This window comes from Aquarana catesbeiana, linkage group LG01 (genome assembly GCF_042186555.1).
Source record: "Aquarana catesbeiana isolate 2022-GZ linkage group LG01, ASM4218655v1, whole genome shotgun sequence".
Lineage (NCBI taxonomy): Eukaryota > Metazoa > Chordata > Amphibia > Anura > Ranidae > Aquarana > Aquarana catesbeiana.
Window position 1 is genome coordinate 182373876 of NC_133324.1, and position 23241 is coordinate 182397116.

The window sequence follows — 23241 nt, forward strand, 5'->3', positions numbered from 1 at the left end:
TTGGAAGTTTTTTTGCCAAGATTGTGTCAGATTTCAAGATCGGCCATTAGGAAATATTGCCCGATCTTGAAATCTGACAGAATCTTGGCAAAAATCCTTCCCTTCCGCCCGTTGATGATCTTTTGCCCTGAAGCTGGGATTCCAGGGGATATCGCAACTCTGGGATCGGGATCACATCATTTATACTTCACGCTTGTGTCCCTGCAGGGGTGAAGCGCTCTGGTGAGTGAAAGCACAAGAGGGGAGCACAGTCACTTTTGCCAGCACGTTTTTCTGCTTATTCTTCAGAAAAAACTTTCACTAAGTGAAGGAAGCACTATGTCACTTTATATGGACACTTATTATTAATTTTTTGGTTCATTATTGGATATCACCCACAGCAGTTATATTAAGTTTATATTTTATATTTTGATATTTATCACACAGATTGCCAATGTTGATTGATGGGCATTATTAACATCAGATGATGTTATTTATTGATTGCATCTCTATACATATATTTATATGTTTTCCTACTATTATATATATTTTTATTTTTTTTGCACATATTAATCTTTAAGCACATGTCACTTTATATCTTTATATCTCCACGTGTTAGGAAGGATTTGCCCTTTCTGGATATATATGTTTTGTACACCTTATATATATGTACATGCATATGATATATGTATATTCGGTGGTACACACATTATAAATAGCTATATATAAACACTCACTATACACACTATAAATAGCTATATATATTTTTTCCACATAGTACAGCGCCATTGCCTAATTTGTTTTCTACACTTTGATTGGGTTGCACCTAGGTGGAACTTTTTTATAGGGAGGCAGCAGTCATACACATCCTAAGCGCGGATTCCTCTGACTATCTTCAATCAGAGCTATAAAAATGCACTGATTACTGTGTAAATGTCACTGGCAGGGAAGGGGTTAAACACTAGGGGGCAATCAAGGGGTTAAATGTGTTCCCTCAGTGTGTTCTGACTGTAGGGGGGATGGGCTCACTAGAACATGACAGAGATCACTGCTCCCGATTACTGGGAGCAATAGATCCCTGATATCCATTCAATCTGCAGTCCTGCAATTTTCTGTAAAATGCAATATGGCTACCTGGAGGTGTTCTGTACACAAAATGTGTATGGAACACCCCCCAGAAACATCATTTCCTGCTTGTGTGATTGGCTCACTGATTTTCCCAGAAGTCTGCACTAAGATACAAGTCAGATTTCAGGCATCCTCTGCAACAAAAATTTATTTTTGGTGAGATACTCCCAATAGGAATTCACATCTAAAGGGATACAGATTCAGCAGTTTTCTTCATTTCAGCCCTAATTCTGCAAAAGCTGTTAGCCGAAGGGGAACCTTGCATTGCTCCAATGTTCAGAAATGTACATAAAAGATATGCTTATAAGCAAAAGGAGCCTTCTGGTGAACATTCCTTAAGCCGGAGGGGTAATATCAAGAGCTGAGTCTGTTAGGTCTTGTGGTCTCCCACAGACTGGAGCATAACATGTCAGTTCTGCCACTCTGGTTTTAACTTTACGTATTGTAATTGTCAAAGTTCTGAGAGTCTCACCCACATTTGATCATGTGGCCAATCAGGGTGATTGGCCAGCTATTTAAGGTGATTTAAAATAGAAATGAAAGGCAAAACATTTGTGTATACTGTAGATATATATATATAAAAAAAACAACACTCCCCCCCCCCTTTTTATTAGTGATCACATAACCTTTCACAGCAGCACATTGTGAAATGTGAGACACTGGAGTCTCCTTCCCTTCCGCCCATTGATGATCTTTTGCCCTGAAGCTGGGAACCCGGGGGATATTGCAACTCTGGGATCGGGATCACATCATTTATACTTCACGCTTGTATCCCTGCAGGGGTGAAGCGCTCTGGTGAGTGAAAGCACAAGAGGGGAGCACAGTCACTTTTGCCAGCACGTTTTTCTGCTTATTCTTCAGAAAAAACTTTCACTAAGTGAAGGAAGCACTATGTCACTTTATATGGACACTTATTATTAATTTTTTGGTTCATTATTGGATATCACCCACAGCAGTTATATTAAGTTTATATTTTATATTTTGATATTTATCACACAGATTGCCAATGTTGATTGATGGGCATTATTAACATCAGATGATGTTATTTATTGATTGCATCTCTATACATATATTTATATGTTTTCCTACTATTATATATATTTTTATTTTTTTTGCACATATTAATCTTTAAGCACATGTCACTTTATATCTTTATATCTCCACGTGTTAGGAAGGATTTGCCCTTTCTGGATATATATGTTTTGTACACCTTATATATATGTACATGCATATGATATATGTATATTCGGTGGTACACACATTATAAATAGCTATATATATTTTTTCACATATTACAGCACCATTCCCTATTTTGTTTTCTACACTTATAGCTCTGATTTCTGTATAAATGTCAGTGGTCCCAAAATAGTGTCAAAAGTGTCCGATCTGTCCGCCGCAATGTTGCAGTCATGATAAATAGATTGCCGTCATTACTAATAAAAAAAAATAATAAAAATGCCATAAATCTACCCCCTATTTTGTAGACGCTATAACTTTTGCGCAAACCAATCAATATACACTTATTGCGATTTTTTTTTTTTTTTTTTACCAAAAATTTGCAGAAGAATACATAGCAGCCTAAACTGAGGAAGAAATTAGTTTTTTTATATATTTTTGGGGGGTATTTATTATAGCAAAAAGTAAAAAATATTGTTTTCTTTATCAAAATTTTGCTTTTTCTTACTTACATAAATGTACAATATATATGTAAAGCGCTGTGTAAATTGACGATGCTATACAAGTACCTTAAATAATAATAATAATAATAATCTGCTTTCAACATTCGATTTTCAAACTATCATAATCCTTTTAGAAAAAAGCCAGTTAAAAGTGGTTTCCATCAAAACACCTTCTCTTCTGAAGGATATTGAAAAATCACAAATGAATCACAAATGAATCACAAATCACAAATGAAAATTGCGTATCCTTCCATCAACACGCTTTAAAATGGAATGAAAACTTTATATAGCGTTATGACAACATATTTATTTATACCAAATAAAATAATTCAGCATTGATATATATCCATGTTAACAGGTCCCCGTGCTGACAAAACATGAACCAGTCATGTATACAGTATGTGTACAGACAATAATCATTGTCTAACACTTGCTTTGTGTGGAAGTCTGCTTTCAGTTTATCCATTCATGTCAGCTTCTCTACTATTGAGATATTTTTGTTTATTTCCTATAAATTGTGATTCATTTCCTGCAGCTACATTCTCTCATGGTTACAAGAGATGCTATTTCCTGCTTGAAGTGGAATTTTGTTCCGAGTTCATACAGTCAAAGTAAAACCTTTTCATGTCTTTAGTAATTGTATCCTTTCTTTACTGTTGACATATACGGTAGCTTTACTAAAACTAGCCAATCAACTTCAGCTTGTTCAATTAAAGTGATTGTAAAGTTTCGTTTTTTTTTTTATTTAAAATAACAAACATATCATACTTGCCTCCACTGTGCATCTAATTTTGCACAGAGTGGCCCCCAAACCTGCTCTTCTGGGGTCCCCCGGCGGCTCTCGCGGCTCCTCTCCGCGTCAGATAACCCCCTACGGGAAACGCTTCCCCGAGGGGGTTACCCTGTGGGCGCGCTCCCTAGTCCAGCATTCGGCGGCCATGGCCGCCGTATGTATGCCTCGCCACCCCCCCCCCCCCCGCGCCCACGTCATTGGATGTAATTGACAGCAGTGGGAGCCAATTGCTGCGCTGCTATCAATCTATCCAATCAGGACACGAGACACCGGCTGGAGCTGGTGTGCTCGTTCCCGTTGTGCAAATTTCGGGGCTCAGGTAAGTATAAGGTGGGCTTGGGGGCACTGTTGCATAGAAAAACGTTTTTCGCCTTAATGAATAGAATGCATCAAGGTGAAAAACAGCAAAGGTTTACAACTAAAGCTTTCACAATAAAACCTGGAAGCTGATTGGTTTCTATACAAAGCTGCAGCAGATTTTGCACTCTCCAGTTTTAGTAAATACCCACATAGAGTCTATATACACTGAAAGAAAACTGAGGCCTCGTGCACACTAAGCATTTGCTCAGCTCCCCCAAACACCTGTTCTCCTTGCATGAGAAAAGCTGCTTACAAAGAGAAAAAATTGAATCCTACTGTAATTTTCTTTTCCTGGTGCCTATCCATGGCAGCATACGTATGATAGTAGCCCTGCCTACTTCCACCCACAGGACCAGTGCATAGCTATAAAAAGTTAACAACCACACAACAGCCCATTCCATTTAAATCGCTAGGAACAAACTGGGTGGGTTTGGTATGCTGCCATGGATAGGCACCAGGAAAAGAAAGTTACAGTAAGTAGGATACAAATTTTCTGTTTTCCTGGTGCCTCCATAGCAGCATACTTATGATAGATCAATAACTAGCTATCAGGGTGGGAAGCTTCAGCAAATTAGATCATAAGAAAGTGAGTAAGCTACTGGCTTCCTGACAAAGACAGGTGTAGTGAGGACTATTAAGCCCATCATCATAGTGCTGAAAGAATGTGCTATAATAAAACCAGATTGGCTCCCCTGCCTGCCATGTTGGCTGACATGTCACTATGAGATAGGCAAGCAAATGCCCACAGGTTCTTGAATGCCATGACAACAGCAAGGCTGTGAACTTCCTGCAGCTCGAAGAGCTTCCCCAATAATTCTTATACAAGAAGCTGGCTTCAGATAAGGGTGAATGTCTGCCTGGTGGAAAAAACAAATTTAGCAGCATCTGCGATACTCTCACCATCTGCACCAACATTCAAACCCCCAGGACAGGCCCCCAGAGCACACCCCCTGCTCAAGGGGACATGCCCCCAAAGCCTGCCCCAAAAATTACAGCGCAGATAGAAATAGAACAACATACAGCACCCAAATGCTCTCGCAACAAGTGCGTTTTTTCCGGCTACAATCACCCCAAGCCCCTGGTAGAACACTGGCAAAGTGAGGACAGAAGCCTAAGTGGCAGTCTTGCCAATCTGTTAAATCGTAGTCTGTAGCCAAAAGCTCAGGATGGACTCATAGATTAGAGTGCATCTTGTCAGTACAGGATGGAACCTGAACCCTAGACCATGGAGTTGGTTGATGGTCCGCTGAGGTCGACTTGACATAATGGAGCTAGAAATCAAAGCATCAGTATAGGATCCATCTTGAAATTACAAAAGAGGAAAGTAAAGGCTGAGAGATAAACTTTCCATCCCGACAACATCCGACCAAGAGATGGAAACTTTCTTTGGGTGAACTGAATGCAGATCAAGGAACTGAATAAAGATGTGCTGTTTGGGGAGACAGAAACTAACCGGTTCAAAATGGAGAACTGGTTTCTAATAACCTTGTCTTATGTTTAAACTGTGAAAGGTTCCATGCCAGACATGGTCACCAGCCTTGAACAGTCTCCTCTTCAAGTGAAGGCTATGAGTAAACTACTTAAGATCCCACAAGTCCCATGGGCAGCAATATTAAAGAGCCAAATGCTAGCCTAGACCCAGCTGCAGAAGAGGACTTGTCCAGCGAAGAAACTTTGGGAGATTGTCCTGAGGCTTACACCAAGATAAGCAAATCACCACATGTCTAGGGATAGATTTAACATGAAGAAGTGGTAGACCCCACCGCTTAGCATCAAGGGATTCCTAGACTCCATGATGCTTAGTCTCAGAATTTGAGCTTCAATTATCAAGCTGTCAAAGGCAGTTTGAAGCTAGATGGCAAAACACATTCCTTGGGAAAAGATATGGTAACTTCACCCAGGCCCACAGACTCCCTTTGCAGCTATGAATAGTGGGCAGGAGAGCTTCTGTCTACCCCTTTAAGGCAATCTTGACACACTCTATCTTGTAAACGCAACTTCATCCAAGCTGACAGCAATCCTTTGCGGCTATGAATAGTGGGATGGAAGAGCTTCTGTTATCCTCTTTAAAGCAAGCTTGACACATTATTTACTTTGTAAATGCAGCTTCACCGAGGATTCACAGCAATTCCTTGCGGCTAAGCATAATCAGCCGGAGAGCTTCTGTCTGCCTTTTTTAAAGGCGCTCCTGAATCTTTAGGCCATAATGTTTGGCATTCGCAGTATGGAAGATCATTTTCTCTAACTTTGGAGACTGGATTTCTGGTGCTCCTCTCACGCATATTCCTGCCAGTGGGACAGGCTGGGCTCCTTAGCCAAGAGAGAGGTCAGTTAGCACCTGAATGCACTCTTTTAGCAGCAAAATACTGATGACCCTTGCCTATAGTAACCATGTGAATCTGTTATACAGTGAGCTCATAGTGCAGGGCAACTGGAACACTGACATTTAGTCAGGTATAATAATGCCACACTGAGACATGACTAAGGACATAGCTATTCACTAGGCAGCAGGAAATGGCCCTTGCTGCAGGGTTTGTAGCTATGGGCGTGCTGGCATGCAGTCCTAGCATGTGAACGCCCTATCTGTAAGCCACTGGGTCTTTAACCCCTTGTTCCTCAACTCTTCTGCCTGGCTCCCACTCCTTGCAAACTTTTCACCTTGCCCTAGATGGCTTCTAGGTAGTCTCGCCCAATTCCAAGATGGCCCCTGGGGGAGTTTTTGCCCAATGGCCCCCATGTGAGCTCTAGCCACTTCACCTGTTCAGCACAATGCATCATGCTCTTGAGTGTAGACACTTAGCTTTCTCTTCCACAATTGCCACTAGAATGCATACTGGAACACAGTGCGGCCCATCTGAGAGGAGATGTAACTTATGAGGCCATTCACAGATAAATTCCAAAAAATTAGAAAACATACTTATCTTGGAAATGCGATGTCACAGTTCAATGAATCCACTCACTTCTGGGAGGCAGGCTCCAGACACAGACAGCTCTTCTGAGGAACAAAGCCCTGGCTGCACTGCTATATGTGGGGCTAGTTAGTACCTGATTTTTCACCCCAAAAGATCCACAGAAAGGGCTTCCTGCCTTATCAGAGCATTTAGCGTCCCAAGGTCAGGGACTGCGTTTACAGAAGAGGCTAAACCTGAGCAGAAAACCACCAAAGGTAGCAGGTAAGGGCTTCTTCTCTTCACACTGGCTGTGAGTTTCATGAGGATAAAAAAGGGAATGGGCTGTTGTGTGGATTTTAACTTTTTATAGCTATGAACTGGTCCCGTGGGCGGAAGTAGGTGGGGCTACTATCATACGTATGCTGTCACGGAGGCACCAGGAAATGTGCCTAAAGTGTTTGTAACCCTAAAAAAATAAAATAAATAAAAACTGGATCCTGTTCCCTTAAAGCACGTTATACAGCACTGTGCTTGTGCTGTGTAATTTGGTCTCCTGTATCATCTAAAATACCTTGTCGATCCTGCCTCTGCTCTGTAAACTGACCACGTTTATCACGACTGCTGAGCCCTGATAGCATGGTCAGTTTACATGCCTCCATCATCTGCAGCTCTCCTCTGTCCTCCTCTACCCCCACCCGCCTTCCTGCCTGTCAGCTCATACCAGTGCCGTTCTGCTCCCCTCCCCGCTGCTATAAAACAATGTGATGTTCATACCATACCCTCTGTTAGATAACATTATGTGCCCCACTGTATATGCTTTAGAAAAAATATGACGATTTTTACCTTATTTCACTCTGTCAGGGCTGGCTCAGCCCTTCCTTCTCTGAGCTGGCCGTACAGGTGTCGGCTAATTGCCAGCTCTCATCTCTCTCCACAGTTAACCAGCTGTTGTGGATCTGCTCATCAGTCCTGCCTACTTAAAGATCTCCAGCTCACTTCATTCCTGCCTTCGCCTTGGTCACATCACAAGAAACCATCTCTTGCATTCCTGTTTAAAGACTGGCTTTGCTGACATCCCTTCTGGCTCCTTATCCTGCTTGCTGTTCCTCTACTTGGATCCCTGACTTGTGGCCTGGCTGATTACCCGATCTGGTTACTGAACTCTGGCTTGGCTGATTACCCGATCTGGTTACTGAACTCTGGCTTGGCTGACTACCCGATCCGGTTACTGGACTCTGGCTATGCTTTGACTACGCTTACTCTATTTACCTTTTTGTTTTTTTAATAACCAAGTGTGATTTTACTGTACTTCTGTCTCGGTCTGGTTCATGGTCTCCGACACACTCACGTGACTGCTCGCCTCTATCCTCCTCTCCTCCTCTCCTCGCGAATGGCGTTAGCGGGAGTTCTCAGCCCCTCCCTCTGTAGCTTCAAACAAGGAAGATGCCGCTCCAGGTGAGCAGTCACGACAGTCCGGATGCCCTGGGTCAAAAGTGTATAAGTGATACTGCGTCAAACCTGTAAATTAATAAGCAGCCAACACAACAACTAGACTAAATGTGATATAGATGAAACATAAAGTGTAGCGCTAGTGGATAATACAATATATAATGTGTCTAGAAATACTTAAAACCATAGGTAAAGAGGCGAGAGAGTCAACAGGAGCTTATCTTCTCATAAAAATAGTATGCTTCAAACAAAAAGTGAATGTGTGATTATCAAGCGATGGTAAATTGCAAGAAAAATTTTGCAAATCTATTTAAAGATCATGCAAATCAATGTGAAGTTCAAAGAGCACTAGTGTGCCACATATACTCATGACTAGAGCACTAGTGCAACCAAATGCATGTGCAAATATAAGCATAAACATGTGCAAATATAAGCATAAACATTAAAAAATATATATATAAAAATAAAAATAAAAATGGAAATGAAAATCCAGCAGGCGTCACTTGTGCAATCAAATGCAATGAAAAAGTGACATATATATATCGTCTTAAAATGGATGTTTTCAATGGTGGGTGTACACCCTGGAGTGTCTTCACCATCAAGAAAGCAAAAGGAGAAAGGGATACCCTTACCAGGAATGAAGGACCCAGCTCACCTAATGGCGGTGGGTCAGTAAGTCATGACAGCAAGACGCAGAGAGCGGGCTCTCAAGATGGACTGCACGGCACCCCTCTGATCAGCCAACTGTGGAAACGGCTCAGTAGTCGCTAATCCTTTTGCCGGTGGGTCAGTAAAGCATGACAGCAGGGCCCCAAGAATGGGCTCTCAAGATAGACTGCACGGCACCCCTCTAATCAGCCAGCTGCGGAGACAGCTCAGTAGTCGCTTATCATCCAGGCAGGCAATGTGGTGTTTAACAGCATGGACAAAAAGAAAGAAATCTCTGCATGGTGTAAATCCGTAAAGCAGGATTTATTAGCAATAAAACGGATATCCAAAAATATATATATATATAACAAACACAAGTAAAAATAAGTAAAAATACCGCAGTAAAAGGTGGCCACAGCCGGCGTATTGTACCCTACGCGTTTCGTCTTAAGAGACTTCGACTGGGGTATACGGATGTGCTGGGTGCAAGCCACAGCTTACCACCGATGATCAATAGAAAGAAAAGAACGGCTGCACACTACAGGAACGTTCCAACGATTTTATTCCAAAAATAGCAAAATTACAGCCAACAAAGACAGAAAGTGTTCGAACCCAAGAGGTGACGTGTGTTTCACACTGACCTCAGTGCTTCTTCAAACCTACAGCACAACTGAAGCACCGAGCAAATAAAGGCTCCATCCACCCACACACAGGTGCTGGATAATGCAATCACCTGTGCCGAATGTATGACAAGGCAATCCTAATACACCTGCATAACTAAAACATGCGCTAGTCACCCCTATACTTAAAAAGCCCTCACTGGACCCCACCAATCTCAACAACTTACATCCCATCTCCTTACTCTCCTTCTCCTCCAAACTTCTTGAAAGACTGGTCTACAACCAAGCGACCATTTGACCATGAATAAACTTCTTGGTCCCCTTCAGTCCGGTTTTCGCCCTCAACACTCCACGGAAACTGCTCTCCTTAAACTCTCAAATGACCTACTAATGGCTAAAACCAGTGGATGCTATTCTATACTACTTCTCCTGGATCTCTCTACTGCCTTTGACACAGTGGACCACCCCCTCCTCCTCAAAAAACTGCACTCCTTTGGTCTCCGTGACTGTACTCTTTGCTGTTCTCATCCTACCTATCCCACCGCTCCTTCAGTGTCGCTTACAACTCTACTTCCTCATCTCCTCTTCCTTTCTCTGTTGGGGTCCCCCAAGGTTCTGTTCTTGGACCTCTCCTTTTCTCAATCTATACCACCTCCTTGGGTCAGTTGATTGCCTCCCATGGCTTTAAATATCATCTCTACGCTGATGACACCCAAATCTATCTCTCCACTCCCCAGCTCTCTCCATCTGTCTCCTCATGCATTACCAACTTACTAGCAGACATATCAGCCGGGATGTCACATCACTTCCTCAAACTCAACCTATCCAAAACCAAGCTCATGATATTTCCTCCCTCAGGTGCCACTTCCCCTGATTTCTCTGTCAATATCAACGGCTCAACTATCAACCCATCTCCCCACACCAAGGTCCTAGGTGTAATCCTGGACTCTGAACTAACCTTTTGACCCCACATTCTATCACTTTCCAAAACTTGCCGCCTCAATCTCCGCAACATCTCCAAGATATGCCCCTTCCTATCCAATGTCACCACAAAGCTTCTAATCCACTCCCTGGTCATCTCCCTCCTCGACTACTGCAACTCCCTCCTCATTGGTTTACCTCTAAATAGGCTATCCCCACTTCAGTCCATCATTAACGCTGCTGCCAGGCTCATCCACCTCACAAACCGCTCAGCGTCTGCTACACCCCTCTGCCAATCCCTCCATTGGCTGCCACTCAGTCACCGAATTAAATTCAAGATACTAACTATAACTTACAAAGCCATCCACAACCTGCCCCCCAGCTACATCTCTAACCTAGTCACAAAATACCAACCTAATCGTTCTCTTCGCTCCTCCCAAGACCTCCTGCTCTCAAACTCCCTTGTCACCTCATCCCATGCTCGCCTTCAGGACTTCTCCAGAGCCTCTCCCATCCTCTGGAATGCTCTACCCCAATCCGTCCGATTTTCTCCTACTTTATCCACTTTCAGACGATCCCTGAAAACTCATCTCTTTAGAGAAGCCTATCTGGCCCCCACCTAACAACTTTACATTTATCTTCTCAATCAGCACATCACCCACAGTTATTACCTCTTGTATCTCTTGACCTTCCCTCTTAGATTGTAAGCTCTAAGGAGCAGGGCCCTCTGATTCCTACTGTATTAAAGTGTATTGTATTTGTACTGTCTACCCTCAAGTTGTTGGCGCTATATAAATCCTGTATAAAATTAATAATAAATAACCATACCTCTGTGTTACCATATGACAACATGGCATAGCATGTAAACTTCATACAAAAAAAAAAAATAGTATTAAAAAAATTAATAATAACACCGCCAAGGATAGTTATATTAGTCATACAATATAAGTATAAATATGTTAAAGGAGAAAAACTTAAATGACAAATAGCATAATATTGAAAATAATAGAAGCTAACCCAAATATATAGAGAAGTATAAATATATTACTAGAGAAATAGTGCACTACATTGATAAAAAAAATGAAATAACATTCCATATGCAAATAACCTAGCAATTCATATATAAAAACAAAAATAAAAAGGAAAGACAAAAATAGAAATTATACACATCCCAATATCATAAAATAAATAAATCAGTTTGATATTGTGGACACACAAGAACAAAAAAGATCTTTAAATGGGAAGATGTGGCGTATGTGGTGCTAATCAAAACTATTATTATTATTATGTTAAAACCGATAAGACAAAAAGACAACATTTCCCCTGGCACAACACATGGTGACCCCAACCTATAGCCATAGAAAAATACTCAACAAAAGACATCCCCTAAGTACAATACAAACAATATCCATAGTCCCATCAACCTGCTTTAATAAATTGTCAGTTAATTGTATATAATAACCAATTTTGAACATTTACAAGGAAGAGTGGAGAACAAAGTAAATGGTGAGAAACATAACATCTCTAACCAAAGCGGGTCCACAACAATATGGCAAGTATCTAATCATGATAGTGGCTGACATGCCAGTCAAAGTTGAGACCAGAAGGGATGCGAGTCTGGAGCCAGTGTATCCAGAACACCTCCCTTTGACATAACATCCGGAAGTCATCACCCCCCCCCTTTTGGTGTTTTGGTGCACACACTTTTTCTATATCCTGCACTTTCATAGCCTTGATGTTATCATCATGGCACTCTCTACAGTGAGGTATCGCAAAAAGGGTCAAACATGTCACCACCATCTGGGACAACCAGCAACAGGTCATCAATATAACTTAAGTAGAGTACAATCTGTGATCTAAATGGGTTCTCCACTCCAAAGATGCGGGACCGCTCCCACCAACCCATATAGAGGTTGGCCAAGGAGGGAGAAAATTTGGCTCTCATTGCGGCCCCGCACCTCTGGAGCTAGAAGACACCATCACACACAAAGTAGTTATGTGTCAGTAGAAATTCCAATACCTCAATAACAAATGCCTGATATTCAATGGTAAAATCAGTGTATGTCCCCAAATGAAAGGAAACTGCTGTTATAAACAAACCATGGGGAATGGAGGAATACAAACTTGTAACGTCACAAGTGGCCCACGAGTAATGATCACTCCAGCATCCACTTAGGGTAGCCCCTATCCAGAAATCGTTTGTAGAGCGCACTAGCCTCTATACTGAATTGTGAATCAATACTGCAAATGTGTCTAATGTGCAAAAACTGTCCTAGGAGGATACCCTTAATAGTGTGCTTGGGATGTCCATACTGGGCTGAGAGTAAAGTATTCCCAGATGAAGGTTTCCTATATAGAGTGGTACTTACTCCCAGTCCTTCTCCCATGAGACACACATCTAAATAAGTGTGTGCACCATAAAGGGGGAGTGATGTCTTCCGGATGTTATGTCGAAGGGAGGTGTTCTGAATACACCAGCTCCAGACTAGCATTCCTTCAGGTCTCAACTTTGAGTGGGTGTCAGCCACTATCATGATTAGATACTTCTAAGCGAGAGGCCTCCATAAGTAGAAATCATAATGACAAAAGTAAACTTGTACCATCATCCAGAAATTAATAAATAAAAAGATTGGAAGCCTGATCCCCAGTCAGGCGACCAAAAAAGTGGGGGCATGTTTGGACTATTGCGGTACAGTAAATGTTGGTAACACATTAAGGCATAAAACAATAATAATAATAAAATTGATAATTGATTTATTGATGCAAAAGACAAATCAAGGTTGATGCAATAAAAACTTAATATAAGTACAAGTATGTCAACAATGGGATCATTGGTATACAGTACAGCACGAAATCTCAGATATCATATTCCTCGACTAGTTTCGCGGACAACCGCTTCATCAGGAGGGAATCTGAGGATAGTTGGTTCTGACTAAACAGTCTGAGCCTAACAGATAAGAAAACATATAATGAAATTGACCAAAAGACAAGAACATTGCAATTAAAGTTTATATTACAGCATCAAAATAAACAAAGATAATATACAATACATGGGGAGAAAGGGGACGAGTCTGCTTACCCATGTCCCAACCGAGCCCAGGCGCACAACCCCACCACCATGGGGTGATCTCCCACGGCGACCTGGGGGGGCTAGAAAATGACGGGGATAGAGAAAATAATATATGTCATAATAAGGTAAACTAGATTGCCACACACGGGATAGGTGAAACATATGGTGAGAATAATGAAATTGGTGATAAAAATACGGGGAAGGTGAAAAGTGAGGATGTGGAGAGTGAAAGAATAAATGGCAGTGTATAAAGAGTGAAAAAAAAAAGTGAAAAAAAATTTGTATTTTGCATCAATAAATCAATTATCAATTTTATTATTATTATTGTTTTATGCCTTAATGTGTTACCAACATTTACTGTACCGCAATAGTCCAAACATGCCCCCACTTTTTTGGTCGCCTGACTGGGGATCAGGCTTCCAATCTTTTTAATGATTAGATACTTGCCATATTGTTTTGGTCCTGCTTTGGCTAGAGATGTTATTATGTTTCTCACCATTTGTTGATCCATACGATGTTCTCCACTCTTCCTTCGCCTGTAAATGTTCAAAATTGGTTATTATATACAATTAACTGACAATTTATTATAGCAGGTTCATGAAACTGTGGACTGTGGACTGTTTGTATTGTTTTTTTTTGATCCAACAAAATTTTATTAAATTTGCAGAAGTGTATTTAATCATTATCTTCATTGCAATATAATTCAACTTCATACATCACATTCCAACTGTTAACCAACAACAAGAGTATTAATTCATTATCACCTTATCCCAGTTATAACTTTTCTTAGCCCGTTGTTCACCCTACATTTATTCCTAATAATTTGTCAGCCACCAGTTCCACCGGGGCTAGTCCTGCCACATCCAGCCAAGGTGCCTACAGTTTCTCAAGTTTTTGTGCACTTCCCCTGTGCTGGTATATCACCTTTTCCATTCTCAGTGTTGTGCTAATGTTATCAATCCATTCTTTTATGGTTGGGGGGCGTCTCAGACTTCCAGTGTGTCATAATTAATTTTCTAGCTTGAAATAGAAGTCTGTGTATAGCCTCTCTGCTGTGCCCCTCCCATTTGTATTCCTCAAGAGCCCCCAGGAGTCATGCTCTCGAGTCCTGTGGAAGAGTAACTTTGAACACTGAATTGATAGTATTTACCATTCCTGCCCAATATGTGTGCAGCTTGGGACACCTCCACAGCAAGTGTACGTGTCTCGTTTGCATCTTGTGCAAGTGGAGTCAGCCTGCAGGTTCATCAGATGAAGCCTGTGAGGGGTATAGTATGTTCTCAACAGTATATATAGTTTAGTCTTTGGGACACATTGAGTGAACACAAGCCCACCGCCTGAAAAATCTCCTTCCATTGTTCCCCATCTAACTGTCCTACATCTGCCTCCCATTTCTCCCTTACCCTTAGGGGATGCTGCTTCACCACGGATTGTAACAGGATGGCATAGCATTGAGAAATAAATCCTTTAGACGAGACAGCATCCCCAAGAAGGCTAAATACTGGGGTCAAGGACAAATGCCACTCTGAGGACCGGCCCTGTGCTGCGAAAGCATGACTAAGTTGCAAATAGTAGAAATGCATTGAGGGGGGTAGACCATATGTTTCCTTTAGATCAGCGAAGGAGCGCAGTACCCCACCACTGAATATTTGCTTGAGATGGGTAAATCCAAATGTCCTACACCTTGCTCCAGACTGCAGTTTGGCCAGTTCAGTGTACCTGTCATTGCGCCATATGGGGCTGTACTCTGTATAACCATCTGCATTCTGGAGATATTTGGATTTATTCCACATCTTCTGAACTAGACTGAAAGTTGGGTACTTTTTGTGCGGTTTAGTGAAGGCCGAGGCCTCCAGTGCCATGGAGATTGGACCCTTTCCCACCGTATGAGGCATCAGTTTCTGAGATAAGTTGTGCAACCTATTTGTTATCTGCTCTGCTGTTACAAATGTGCCAATTAAGTGTTGTAGTGCCAGGCAGCTAAGTAGTACAGCCAGGGATTGGGCAATGCCAATCTGCCGCTGTCTTTGGGCCTCTGCAAATGCTCTAATTTAATCCTGGGGGGTCTTTTCCAGATGAGGGTGCGAAAAATGGTATTTACTATACGGAATATCTTCAAGGGAATGACCATGGGGGTGTTATGGAAGAAGTACAGTAGTTGGCATGAGAATCATCTTTATGAGATTCACTCTGCCTGCAACTGACAGAAAGAGGGAGTTCCAAGTTTTAATTTTTCCCCTAAACCTCTGTAGGAGGGGAGAAATATTTAAGTGAATAAAATCCCTTGGCCTAGACGTGGTCTGAATCCCCAGGTATTTAAAGGAGGCAGTAATGGGTATAGGACATGAGGAGTTCATTGTCTGTGTGTCATTCACATCCAGCAGATTTTGACCAGTTTATAAGCAAACCTGAAAATACACTGAATCTGGATATGGTCGACATGGCCTCCCGAAGGGGGAGATCAGTGTCTCTGAGCATGAGCATGATATCATCAGCATATAACATGACTTTTTCCTGCATGTTGCCATAACAGAAACCAGTGATGTGCTGATGGGCCCTGATCCTGATTGCCAGTGGCTCAATAGCTATCGCAAAGAGAAGGGGGGACAACGGGCAACCTTGCCTAGTACCCCTCCTCAATGCGAAGCCCCGGGACAGGAAGCCAGATGCTCTGACAGCGGCCTGTGGCTGGCTGTAAAGGAGTTTGACCCAGGAAATGTAATTCAGACCAAACCCAAATTTCAGCAATATCGACCATAGATATTCCCAGTCTATGCTGTCAAACGCTTTTGTGGCATCTAGCGATAACAACGCCCTACTGCCCATGTTATCTGCCTGCGATTGACTATTAAAGTACAGCCGTCTCAGATTGATGGCAGTGGATTTATTGGGCATGAAACCTGCCTGGTCGTCATGCACAATAGATGTGATCACTCCGTTCAGCCTGATTGCCAATGCCTTAGCTAATATCTTTAAAGTGAGGTTCTTCGTGCTACTAATTAAGTGAATAAAAAATGAAAAATAATAATGTAAAGTATGTGAAATCGCTGCAAGGTCTGAAGTGTACACTAAACACAAAAAACAGTAAATAATGATGAAAGTGATCAGCGCAGACTTCTAACACATTAATATTATAGAAAAATAATTCCAAATGGTGTGAAAAAAGTAAACACAATAGCTGAAATCCAAAATAAAATGTGTATACATCAAAAAAGGTCCACCAAAGTGATAGATTAGTGACAATAATCATGAGTGTCCATAATCCTGGTGAATCTTCTAAATAAACAGTTGTGTTGTGAAATTGATGTTAATCTTCTTGACTAAATAGTCACGTAATGCTTCCAGAGCTCTAACCTCCAAATGGAGAAAAATAAGCCTTGGATCGATATCCTGGGATGGGATCGCCTATGTGTCGTCAGTACTCCCAATTGATGTCCGTGTAGATAGATATGGACGTGGTTCACGATCCGCTGAGCAAGCCCTCTCTCTGCTGACAGCTTCAATGGCCTCAAAATCTCGTGGTTCCATTATGGACGTTCAGTGTTCGCCATTAAAGAAATAAAAGAAAACAGGCCTCCCACAGTGTAATATGTAAAGATAATACAAATTAATGAAAATGCCAAGTTGCCTCTTACATCAAAAAAGTTAAAAACAAGCTTATCTGTATGTAGCCGTATGTCAAACACACTCTTTGCATCACTTCCTGTCTCTCAAACTTCCGGCCAATCCCTTCCAGGGATCCATAACCATCTACACGGACATCGATTGGGAGTACGAACGACACATAGGCGATCCCATCCCAGGATATCAATCCAAGGCTTATTTTTCTCCATTTGGAGGTAAGGGCTCTGGGAGCATTACGTGACTATTTAGTCATGAAGATTAACATCAATTTCACAACACAACTGTTTATTTAAAAGATTCACCAGGATTATGGACACTCATGATTATTGTCACTAATCTATCACTTTGATGGACCTTTTTTGATGTATACACATTTTATTTTGGGATTTCAGCTATTGTGATTACTTTTTTCACACCATTTGGGATTATTTTTCTATAATATTAATGCGTTGGAAGTCTGCGCAGATCACTTTCATCATTAGCTAATATCTTGACGTTGCTCTATAGCAGCAAGATCAGGCGATATGCCCCTGGATCTACTGGGTCTTTACCCGGCTTGAGCAATAGAACAATGTTCACCTTGGACATTGAGACTGGCAGATACCCTTCCTCTCGTGATTTATAAAAAACTTTTAATAATTGCGGTAGTAATTCTTCAGAATACTGTTTATACACATCCATGGGGATCCCATCCTCACCCGGTGCTTTACAATTAGGGAAGGAGCTGACTACAACCTGTAGCTCCTCTACTGTAAGTGGGGCCTCTAAGTCCGCTCGCTGACCTTCATTTAACTCAGGGAAGTCAATCTGTCTTAAGTACTGATCTAGGTCTTCTGGAGTGTAAGCTGTACCATGACTGTATAGGTTCTCATAGAAACTAGCAAGTTTCTGCAAAATCTTCTCTAGTTGGCTGACTATATTACCCTCCCTGGCCCTAATGGCTCCTATGCTGGGCGACCTTTGACGGGAGTTCGCAATCCGTGCTAATAAGTGGCTGTTTTTCTCCCCCTCCTCAAAGAATGCCTGTTTTGCAAAGAACCTCTTCTTTTCGACCGAGGAGGAGAGCAGGTGTTGGTAGGCGGAAAGAGCTGCCTGCCAGGCCTCCCTGGTCGAGTCTGAAGGGTCTGTAATAAACATTTACTCCATTTCCTGAACCCTGGATTCTACTTCTGCTTTAAGAGCATAGGAGGCATGTTTAACTCTATTAATTTCTGCAATCAGTAATCCCCTCAAGTATGCCTTAAAGGCATCCCATTGCATTGTAATGGAATCATTAGGATTCTGGGTGTCAAAGAACTTGCGCATGCTCCCCACAACCCCCTCATGCGAACTGAATAGTTTCAGCCAGAAGGCGTTAAATTTCCAGGGGGCTTTAGGTAGCGTAGCCGGTGGAGCTACAGTAATCCGTATCACCACAGGTGAGTGGTCAGATACACTACAGGGTCTATGTATCATGTCAGTCACAAACGGGAGCATGCTCAAGCTACACACCCCCAGATCAATTCTAGATAAACATGCATGCGATTTGGAGAAATATGTAAACTGTCTGACCCCCGGGTTGCGGTGTCTCCAGATATCCACCCAGCCCACCTTTTGCAACTGCACCGGGGGGTACCCCTGGAGAGGGCAGAGGGTCCAGAGCTCGGGTGTCTATCCTCAACTGGGTTCAGACAGCAGTTGAAATCTCCTATCACTAGCAGCGGTACGTCAGGCCTGCCATCCAGAAATGCAAACAAGAATGCAATAATGTTGCGCTACTCACAGAAATTAAGAGATGTCGCATACAGCAGCCAGCATCAACAATGTGGTAACAATGAAAAACAGATGGATGATATAGATGCAGCGCTAAATAAAAGTGAACAGTGCGCATATATGCGACTACCAGACATACAAAAAAGTGGTGTAAATAAGTGAAAAAAATAAAAAATTATTTTTCCATAAGATAACTATTTAGTCCATAACCATATGAGTGTCCAACTCAGTGAGTGTTGTATTCATGTAAGTGTCCAACAAGGTGAGATGGTATGTTTATGGATGAACAAGAAATTAATCTTAGATGTCATATAGATCATAAGAATGGTGCCTCCAAAACTCTTGGATGCCGTGTGAATCACAGGGATGGTGTTCCAATGATCGATGTCCACAAAAAAGTATAGAAGGAGCAAATACCCTTACCGGAATGGGTGGACATGTTTGCCATACAGCTAGGTGTCATACAGGCCTGTCTCCATGTGTTCACCTCTAGAGATGAACACATGGAGACAGGCTGCATTCCTTTTCACACCTTTGCGGGTGAGGCACCTACATCTAGTTCTGGATTATCCATCTCCCTCAGCTCACCAACGATTGCCACAGAGGAACCAGGGGAACCTGCTGTATACGTCCTCCCATCGAGCTTCCATTGAGATCGGTGATCCAGAAGCCTGTATGATACCTAGCCGTATGGCAAACCTGTCCACCCATTCCGGTAAGGGTATTTGCTCCTTCTATACTTTTTTGTGGACATCGATCATTGGAACACCATCCCTGTGATTCACACGGCATCCAAGAGTTTTGAGGCACCATTCTTATGATCTATATGACATCTAAGATTAATTTCTTGTTCATCCATAAACATACCATCTCACCTTGTTGGACACTTACATGATTACAACACTCACTGAGTTGGACACTCATATGGTTATGGACTAAATAGTTATTTTATGGAAAAATAATTTTTTATTTTTTTCATTTATTTACACCACTTTTTTGTATGTCTGGTAGTCGCATATATGCGGACCGTTCACTTTTATTTAGCGCTGCATCTATATCATCCATCCAGAAATGCAAGCAAAAGCCTGAGCCCTGTGAAAGGCGGAGGAATATATATACATGCTAACACACATGACAATGTACCAAATTTGCAATGGATATAGACATAACGTCCCTCTGCGTCTATGACACTATCAATTTCTTGGGAGTCCAGGGCTCCATGGATCAGCACGCTTACTCCCCTGGAGTAGGAGGTGTGCATGGAATGGTAGGCTTTCCCCACCCATGAGTATCTCAAAAAGCTCACAGTCTCTGCCGTCAGGTGGGTCTCCTGGAAGCAGAGTATCCCAGGAATATATTTCTTCAGGTATATAAGGGTCATAGTTCGCTTTAAGGGGGAGTTCAGTCCTCTAATGTTCCAAGAAACTATAGGAATCTCCGCCATACAATCAAGTGAACAATGTCAGGTGGCAGGATATGTGAGGGTGAGTGTGTGCAGTGGTTCACCCATGTCTGGACAATGTCACTATCTGCCCAGGTGTTTTTAGTAAAGCTATCTGGGCATAAACAAACTGGAGGCTCGATTGCTCTACTGTGTTCCGTTGTTGGTAAGTTCTCCCTAAAAATAACAAAGGGTTTCAAAGTGGTAAACTGTCCTGTGCTGCAAACTTCGCACTCTGCCAACAGGGCAACTTTAACATTCTCAGCTACATTCCATAGCTCTTTTCTGTCCAGGTTAAACTTTCTTAGATTCAACATTTATTCCAATTCGCTCTCTTTGCTTTGTGTAACAATATCTTGTCCCCCAGCCAGAGAACATCTTTCAACATAATGAGGAGGTACCCCTCTAGTCAAAGGTAGCACTCAGCATTGCTGCTGTCTTGAAATTCAATTCCCTTGCTCGTTCCTTTCCAGCCATGCTGAAGCCTCCTTAGCAGATTCAAAAAACTGTGCTTGGCCTCTCATGGCTAACCGGAGTTTCGCCAGGTACAGCATGGCATATGGCAGCTGTAGGAGTCGCAGCCTGCGCTTGACATCTGTAAACTTGGCTCTGCTTCTCTGGACTTCTGCCGAAAAGTCTGGGTAGAAGGACACCATGGTGCCATTATGTTGGATATTTGCTCTTTCACGTGCTTGGCACAGCACTGCCTCCCTATCACGGTAATGGAGTATTCCTGCCAAGATGGATCTAGGGGGACCCCCTGGCTGAGGTAGGCGTGATGGCACTCTATGAGCTCGTTCCACTGCAAAGAAGGGTGAGAAGGCATTTTTACCAAAAATTTTGATCAGCCAGTTTTCCACATCAGCAGTGGGGTCCCTACCTTTCACTCGCTCTGGGAGCCCCACTATGCACACGTTGCTTCTTCTTAAGCGATTTTCCATGTCTTCTGCACGATGGTTTGCTTCCAGCTCTGGTGTCCTGAGCCATGGGTGGTATCTGATCCTCCATTTCACTAACCCTGCTTTCCACAGCTGTTGTGCATTCACATATCTTTTGCATGTCCTGTCTCAATAGAAGACATATCTTCTCTTAAGCCCCCAAACTGCTCCTTTAAGGTATCAACATACCTTTAATGTATCAACAGAAGCTGTACAGTTATTCACAGCCCTAAGGATGTCAGCCAGGGTGTCCCGCGCTGCTGGGCTGTGTGGTTCTCCTGACATGAGGGCTGTCTGTTCCCTATCGTCCTCCCCCAGTGAGCAGGGATAATGGCTGCCTGCATGTCTGCCTGCTGGTGCTGTGTCTCACCAGAGCGGGATTGCTGATTCATCTCCAGGTTCCCAGACATCTTTTGTGCATAGTATACCATATCTTTAGGGGCCTCTTTACCCAGGGGTTTGTGTGTCTTACTTGTTTTGTGCCCCAGATCCCTCAGCTTGTCCTGTCCACGAGGCGTGCCTTTCACTGAGAGCACTGCGGTAACATCTTGGAGCTCCAGGCCCGCGATCTATGCTTGTCCTTTTCGGGTTATTCCTCTGGTACAAAGGGCCATGGATGTTCCACAGGGGTCTCTGGGGTATATTCTTGCTGCATATGTCGGTGTGGAGTCAGTATGTGGGCTGGGGGAGGATCGGTTACCGGATTAATGCCGGGAGCTGTGGGAGATGCTTCCTCTCACATGCCTGTCTTGGCCACGCCCCACATTGTTTGTATTATACTTAGGGGATGTCTTTTGTTGAGTATTTTTCTATGGCTATAGGTTGGGGTCACCATGTGGTATGCCAGGGGAAACGTTGCCTTTTAATAATATCGGTTTTACGATAGTAGTTTCGATTAGAACCACATACTCCACATCTTCCCATTTAGAGATCTTTTTTGTTCTTGTGCATCCACAATATCAAACTGATTTATTTATTTTATGATATTGGGAGTTTTTCTTTTCGTTTTTTGGCTTTCTTTTTTATTTTTGTTTTTATATATGAATTGCTAGGTTATTTGCATATGGAATGTTATTTTGTATCAATATAGGACACTATTTCTCTAGAAATGTATTTATACTGTTCTTTTATATATTTGGGTTAGTTTCTATTATTCTCAATATTATGCTATTTATCATTCAAATTGTTCTCCTTTACACTTTAACATATTTATACTTATATTGTATGACTATTATAACAATCTTTGGTGGTGTTATTATTTTTTATAATAGTATATATTTTTTTGTACGAAGTTTACATGCTATGCCATGTTATCATACGGTAATACCAGGGGCGTTACTAGGTCTGCAAAAGATCTGGGGCTACAGCCCATAGCAGCGGTCACCAACCTTTTTGCAGGCCCGGGGGGGGGGGGGGGGGGCACGATGGTGGTAAGCAATTTTTTGCAGGCAAAGGCTGGTGTTGGCGTTTCAATCATTATGGCACCATGGTTGATATGGTGTCAGGGTGATCGAAGCACAATGTAACAATAGAAACATTCTAATATATAATCTGGTTCGAATCCCAACCACGACACTAGCTGCCTGGAGTTTGCATGTTCTCCCTGTGCCTGCGTGGGTTTCCTCCGGGTACTCCGGTTTCCTCCCATTCTCCAAAGACATGCTGGTATGTTAATTGGATCCTGTCTAAATTGTCCCTAGTATGTATGAATGTGAGTTAGGGACCTTAGATTGTAAGCTCCTTGAGGGTAGGGACTGATGTGAATGTACAATGAATATGTAAAGCGCTGCGTAAATTATTCCTGAAATAAATAAATAATGAAGTGCTTCAACTCACCATAATGCAGAATCAGTGGGAGCCCAGGGCGTGTCACTTGTGACCGTCCACTGTCACTAGATGCAGCTTTTTAACTTGACACCATCACCTGCAACTAGATTGTGGATTGTCA